Here is a 7,728-nt window from a genome sequence, read left to right as displayed (position 1 = left end):
GGACGTTTGTGAAATTCCAGCCGGACATTTTTTAAGTCTAAAAACGAGGACATGTCCGGGTAAAAGAGGACATCTGGTCACCCTACATCAGCCTCATATATCCACGCTGATCCTGAATTGAACGTTGATAATTTGAGGCTTATAATCAAAGCCGTTGATAAACCCAAGCTTCCCATCCGTTAGTTTGACCTCAGTCTGTGTTACAGATATATTTTAGGCTTTAAAATGCTGGCTTAAGGACACTGTGACATTACTGAGGCCTTGCTAAGAACACAAGAACAGATTTTAGCATGAAATTCAAGGACATTTATAAACGAGGGCCATGTATTCCCAAAACCAAACCAAATAGTTCATTTCGTAAGTGAACACATCCTTTAAAGGGAACACACTTAAACCGCTAACTTTAGCGCACAATTTCTATTTATTTACTGAGTGTAATGCACTGGAAGATCTACGAAACACTACTTTCTGCCTGCTGAAATTATTTTCGAACCGAGTCCTAGATTTTAGAGTCAACTGTCGGTTACAGCGTGCCCTGATTCGAAGTATCGATTCGTTTTTTATTGACTCGGCTAAAGCTACGTTAACTTAGTGCTTCTCTGCAAAGGCAGCTTATAAACGCACGTTACTGTAAGTTCTACATCCACGATCCTCTCTGCACCGCCTGTGTGTGATGTGACATTGATAGTGAATTTAATCAGGAGTCATGAGAGTAAAACAAGCACAGATTTGATGTCTTTGACGTCTTTGATGTCTTAGAAGTGCTTCTGGCGCCATCTGCTGTTCACACACTGCACTCTCAGTTCAGGGATATTGCTGTTATTGTAAATGGTGCTCATTAACGGTGCATTAGACAAATTAAATTCATTTACTAACTAGTACAAATTAAGTGTAAACTATGAAGAAAATGAGACCAACTAATGCAGCTTTAAGAGCTTAGCGTGGCCTGCCTTGCTGGTCCACTTTGTAGATGTAAAGTCAGAGACGGTAGCTCATCTGTTTCTGCACAGCTTGCGTTGGTCTTCCTCTAGTCCTTCAGCATTGGACACTGAATGCTGTTGGCTGGATACTTCTAGATGGTGGAATATTCTCAGTCCTGCAGTGACAGTGAGGAACTTAAAAACTCCAACAGCACTGCTGTGTCTGATCCACACAGAAACATAAACTAACACCCCACCATCATGTCAGTGGCACTGCAGCTCTGAGACGGATCCGCAAGCCATGTCATACCTGCTCTGTGGTGGTGTTGTGGGGGCCCTGGCTATTGAAGAATTGGGTGAAGAGGCTAAAAAAATGGTCTCTAGTGAAATCAGCAGGTTTCCAAAGCTGTGAGATTTAAGCATAGATTCAGATTTCTGGATAATTTAAAGCAGAACATGAACTTCCAAAGTATGAAGTGTTCTCTTTCCTTTAGTTTCCTTGAGCAACTCCAGAGCTGCTATAGCAACAGCTAGTGATATTAACAGCAGTGGCGTTAAATAAAGTGTTCTTGGTGAAGTTTTGAAACCACTCTAAAGGAAAAAGTCCTCGGTTCTGACGTTTTGAGGGCATTCAAAAAATCCCTCGTTATGTTCTTTTTTGCACAGATGAGCTCTTCCAAATGTTACAGTAAACAGCAGCAGCAGTGTATGGGTTGCCAGTGTTGATCAGGATGATGTATGACTTGTGTTTTAGTCTCTGTGTTTACAGCAGGTTCTGATTTGAATGAAACAGGGTGGTTTCCGCTGATGATTCGTCTCAGCATTGTGTCATTTTGGCTTCATCTACAAGAAATGGTGATAAACTATAATATGTTAGAAATATGAGGTTAACCTGGTCCAGTGAAGACACTGACTTCAGCACTTTGTGTGCCCAGTACACAGCTGAAAAGTTTGGAAAAGCAACAGAAGTGACTAGAGTTCAGCCCAAAAGCATTTCCTGTCCGACTCAACAAAGGGGAAAAAAACCCAGTGAGAACACACCATACTCCTCTCAGATTGTAATCAGAGGTGGGGACTGAATCCACAACCCCACAATTCTGGAGCTGCGTGACAGCGGCACTACCTGCCACACCAGGTCCTGCTTGTATCTTAAATAAAGTCTGAACATTTCCAGTGATGCTGAGAACAACAGCACCTTCTTTGTCTGTTGGTAAACATGCTTCATGACAGCTCACACATCACATAACACCCACACGCACTGAGCTAAGCTCTCAAGAATGGACAGAAGTCTGTGTGTGTGTTTGTGTGTGTGTTGCCAGGTTTTTAACATGCAGTTTCTTTACAAAACCTCTCCTCTCAGAGAGACTTTGAAGAGAGAGAACTTACTGAACTTTTTGAGCTTTTTGAGTGGGTGTACTTCAGCATTGACCCCCGGGGCCTGAAATTTCACCCTCTGCAGACAGAGCAGCAAATGGAACACATTGCAGGAGAAACAACTAATTTTCTCAATATATTTTAAATGAAACATATTATTTTACATTGGTAGTTTACTCATATCTCAAAAGTGTTTAATACTTTTACAGAAACGTTCATTTAATAATGTCAGAATATATATTTTTCACCAGGAAGTGCCCTAGTGCCCTCTGTTGATCAGCTGCCCCTGGAGTGGATGATTATCCTTAAAAATACCTGTGTGTGATACATTCGTTCATTGTTTGTAACCGCTTGTCCGGTTCAGGGTCGTGGTGGGTCTACCCGGAATCACTGGACGCAAGGCGGGAACACACCCTGGAGGGGGCGCTAGTCCTTCACAGGGCAACACTCACACAGTCACTCACACCTAGGAACACTTCTGAGTCGCCAATCCACCAATGTGTGTTTTTGGAGCGTGGGAGGAAACCGGAGCACCCGGAGGAAACCCACACAGACACAGGGAGAACACACCACACTCCTCACAGACAGTCACCCGGAGGAAACCCACACAGACACAGGGAGAACACACCACACTCCTCACAGACAGTCACCTGGAGGAAACCCACGCAGACACAGGGAGAACACACCACACTCCTCACAGACAGTCACCCGGAGGAAACCCACACAGACACAGGGAGAACACACCACACTCATCACAGACAGTCACCTGGAGGAAACCCACACAGACACAGGGAGAACACACCACACTCCTCACAGACAGTCACCTGGAGGAAACCCACGCAGACACAGGGAGAACACACCACACTCCTCACAGACAGTCACCCGGAGGAAACCCACACAGACACAGGGAGAACACACCACACTCATCACAGACAGTCCACCTGGAGGAAACCCACGCAGACACAGGGAGAACACACCACACTCCTCACAGACAGTCACCCGGAGGAAACCCACACAGACACAGGGAGAACACACCACACTCATCACAGACAGTCACCTGGAGGAAACCCACACAGACACAGGGAGAACACACCACACTCCTCACAGACAGTCACCTGGAGGAAACCCACGCAGACACAGGGAGAACACACCACACTCCTCACAGACAGTCACCCGGAGGAAACCCACACAGACACAGGTAGAACACACCACACTCATCACAGACAGTCCACCTGGAGGAAACCCACGCAGACACAGGGAGAACACACCACACTCCTCACAGACAGTCACCCGGAGGAAACCCACGCAGACACAGGGAGAACACACCACACTCCTCACAGACAGTCACCCGGAGGAAACCCACGCAGACACAGGGAGAACACACCACACTCCTCACAGACAGTCATCCAGAGGAAACCCACACAGACACAGAGAGAACACACCACACTCCCCACAGACAGTCACCTGGAGGAAACCCACGCAGATACAGGGAGAACACACCACACTCCTCACAGACAGTCACCCGGAGGAAACCCATGCAGACACAGGGAGAACACACCACACTCCTCACAGACAGTCACCCGGAGGAAACCCACGCAGATACAGGGAGAACACACCACACTCCTCACAGACAGTCACCCGGAGGAAACCCATGCAGACACAGGGAGAACACACCACACTCCTCACAGACAGTCACCCGGAGGAAACCCATGCAGACACAGGGAGAACACACCACACTCCTCACAGACAGTCACCCGGAGGAAACCCACGCAGACACAGGGAGAACACACCACACTCCTGTAAAACGCAGTGATGTGTAAAAAGTATCCAAATCCAGTGAGCCACACTTCTGACTGAGTACTGAAACTCCACACACTGTTAATGGAGTAGCCCTAGTCTAGAACTGGCTGTAGTAAATAAGTCATGTGAACATAGCCTCGCCCGAGTTATGTGCTGTAGACTCGTGCCTGCTGAGTTGGAGAGAAGGAAATACAGAACTGGTGTGTGATTCATGCTCAGCAGTGAACCGTTACCATGGGGATGAGGGTGAAGTTTTGCCTTTATCTGCCCTCCACTGGGAGCTATGTGTTCACTGGAACATGTGACTCAGGTGTGAAGTATAAAGGACTTTGTTAAAGAGGTGAACAGTGCAGTGTTCTTGAATGAGTAGCTTAAGACACAATTTAAGCTTTTCTTTGATTCACACCTCATTGGAGTGAACTGTGTCTGTGTTAAATTACGGAAATCCCTGTAGTTTTGTGTAGGGCTCCAGGACTGTTCAGGTTTAAGGGCCCAATCCGTGTACCTTGTACAAGTCAGTGACCACACCACATTTACTTCTTTTTCAGAACTCTTGTCAGTGCTGTGGGTCTGAAAGAAGATGGAGCTGCCAAGAAGTCTCAGAACAAAGCCACTCCAGAGCAATATTATCCTTATCAACAGAAAATACAAATCCACTGAAGCTAAGCTGGGTGCAGCAGGTAGTGTCACAGTCACAGCTCCAGGGACCTGGAGGTTGTGGGTTTGATTCCCGCTCCGGGTGACTGTCTGTGAGGAGTGTGGTGTGTTCTCCCTGTGTCTGCGTGGGTTTCCTCCGGGTGACTGTCTGTGAGGAGTGTGGTGTGTTCTCCCTGTGTCTGCGTGGGTTTCCTCCGGGTGACTGTCTGTGAGGAGTGTGGTGTGTTCTCCCTGTGTCTGCGTGGGTTTCCTCCGGGTGACTGTCTGTGAGCAGTGTGGTGTGTTCTCCCAGTGTCCACGTGGGTTTCCTCCAGGTGACTGTCTGTGAGGAGTGTGGTGTGTTCTCCCTGTGTCTGCGTGGGTTTCCTCCAGGTGACTGTCTGTGAGGAGTGTGGTGTGTTCTCCCAGTGTCCACGTGGGTTTCCTCCAGGTGCTCTGGTTTCTTCCCACAGTCCAAAAACACACGTTGGTAGGAGGATTGGTGACGCAAAAGTGTCCGTGGTTACATATAATGAATGAATGAAGCTAAGCCAGTACCTGGACGGGAGGCTTCCAAAGAAAGTTTGGGCGGCTGCTGAAAGTGGTGTTGATGTGGCCAACAGGGGGCGCTGTCCTTGTGATCTGTATGGATCCCAATGCCTGAGTGCAGTGACAGGGAGACCATACTAAACAAGCTTGGTGTTTGGTGTCCTAATCATCCCAATCTTCTTGGTTACTCTTTCTCATGTCCTCTCCTCTCTAGCTAATATGTGGTGAGTGTACTGGCGCAAGATGGCCGCTGTCTCATCGTCCATGTGGATTCTGCATATTGGTGGTGGGTGAGGCCATTTCTTACTGTTCTAAAAAACATAAAAGGCTTCTGAGTCTAGAAAAGCACTGTAGAAGTGTCACTGCCATATCATTACCAGAGGCCAGGCCTCATCATCTCTACTCTTAAAAAAAAACAATAACAGACGGTCCATGAGCCTAACTCACCATGCTCATTTCAAAGCGTGTGTCTTGCCCTCTGTGGCATAACAGAGCTCTATCCAGTACCTTTAAGATGAGTGGTGCTCATGATCCAGAACTAAACTTTCAACAACAGAACCACACGTCTCTTACGTTTATGTGGCTGAATGCCATCAATTTCTTACAGAAATGTTCCAACTTATTACGTCAGTCCATCTCAGAAGAGTAGAAGCTGTAACTTCTGCAAAAGGCGGATGAATGCTTTAAAGTGTTAGCGTTGTGTCCTCCAGATGGAGCCCTTCTCCACCATGTGCACACTCAGAGAACCGGGCCTCCTTGAACTTTTGATCTTTGCCTGGCTCGTAACCCCAGCTCGGATTAGCTGTAATGTAGCCTGGCTCAGAGCGGCCGTCTGGGGGAGAAAAGCTGCGTGTAATGAAGGTGATGGAGCTCAGCTCTGAGTGCTTAACTGACCACAGTGTTTCAGCCTGTTCCACTGATTAATTAGGAGCCTACTTTGATGAAGCAATGCCGAAGAGCAGGGGTCAGTTGTGGAGTGATATTAGGGCCTGAGAGAGAAAGAAAAAGGGGGAAAAAAGAGGAATACAGAAGCAGGAGCACATTTGGATGTTTTATTTATTCATGTTGCTGGAGGAAAAGAGAGGAGTGCTGATAGGCAGCGGTGGTTGAACGGCTCCTGGGAGCTTTTCCGAGGCAGTAATATATAAAATGACCTGGACGGGTGGGGAAATTATCAGTGGGAGTGGTTGTAAAAATTATGGGGACGTAATATCATAAAAATCTCAGGCTCGTGTTTCTGTGGGACCCGTCACGCAGCGTTTCGTCCCCGTCCCACGCACTGTAATTACTCTAACGTGTGGCTTTTTCTGCTGTTTCCTCTGTACTGCAGGCCATGGCGCCACGCTCACAGCCGACAGCTTAATACCACATCAAACCTGCTTCGCTGGACGTCATGGAGGAAAAAAAAACAGGATCTGAAAGAGGTGCTGTTCTGTTTATTTTCCCCCACTTTTACGAGAAATCCTCTTCTCGCGCTGTCCGCTGCGTCGGCCGTCAGAGCTGCCTGGCCGCCGTGGTTCGTGAAATGATTAACATTTGCAGCCCACACCCAGACTTTTACACTCGTTTTTCCTAGAGAGACCCTGGCTGTCTGAGGGCCAGCTCAAATCTGCGGTCCACCCAAATGAAAAAGCCCAGCCATTCATGACCATCACTCCTCGAGTCAAACTTAAAATGCCCCTCATGACTTATGACCGAAGCCACAAAATGACCTAAACCTGTGTTTTGTTTTGAAATGAGTTTTGTGAGTGTGTGTGTGTGTGTGTGTGTGTGTGTATGAGAGAAAGAGAAAGAGCGAGAGAGAGATAGAGGCTGAGATAAGTACTTGAACATGTGTGGAAGTGTGAATGAACGCTCTCTGGCTTAAACACAGTAGATTCTTTCACGGAGCAGTCACAGCTCCCACCATACCCTGATCTCTTTCACCATCTTTCTCCTCTTTATCCATCTATCAGTCTCAGACCTGCCCTTTCACTCTCCCTGTCTCTTTTAATATAATTTATTTTAAAATAATATACACATGCAAACATATTATTATTATATTATTATTAATGTTGTCATGGGGCGGCACGGTGGAGCAGCAGGTAGGGGTCGCAGTCACACAGCTCCAGGGGCCTGGAGGTTGTGGGTTCGATTCCAGCTCCGGGTGACTGTCTGTGAGGAGTGTGGTGTGTTCTCCCTGTGTCTGCGTGGGTTTCCTCCGGGTGACTGTCTGTGAGGAGTGTGGTGTGTTCTCTCTGTGTCTGCGTGGGTTTCCTCCGGGTGACTGTCTGTGAGGAGTGTGGTGTGTTCTCCCTGTGTCTGCGTGGGTTTCCTCCGGGTGACTGTCTGTGAGGAGTGTGGTGTGTTCTCTCTGTGCCTGCGTGGGTTTCCTCCGGGTGACTGTCTGTGAGGAGTGTGGTGTGTTCTCTCTGTGTCTGCGTGGGTTTCCTCCGGGTGACTGTCTGTG

This window comes from Hoplias malabaricus, chromosome 15, assembly GCF_029633855.1.
Source record: "Hoplias malabaricus isolate fHopMal1 chromosome 15, fHopMal1.hap1, whole genome shotgun sequence".
Taxonomy (NCBI): domain Eukaryota; kingdom Metazoa; phylum Chordata; class Actinopteri; order Characiformes; family Erythrinidae; genus Hoplias; species Hoplias malabaricus.
The sequence above is the reverse complement of the archived record's forward strand: the minus strand, read 5'-3'. Positions refer to the sequence as shown.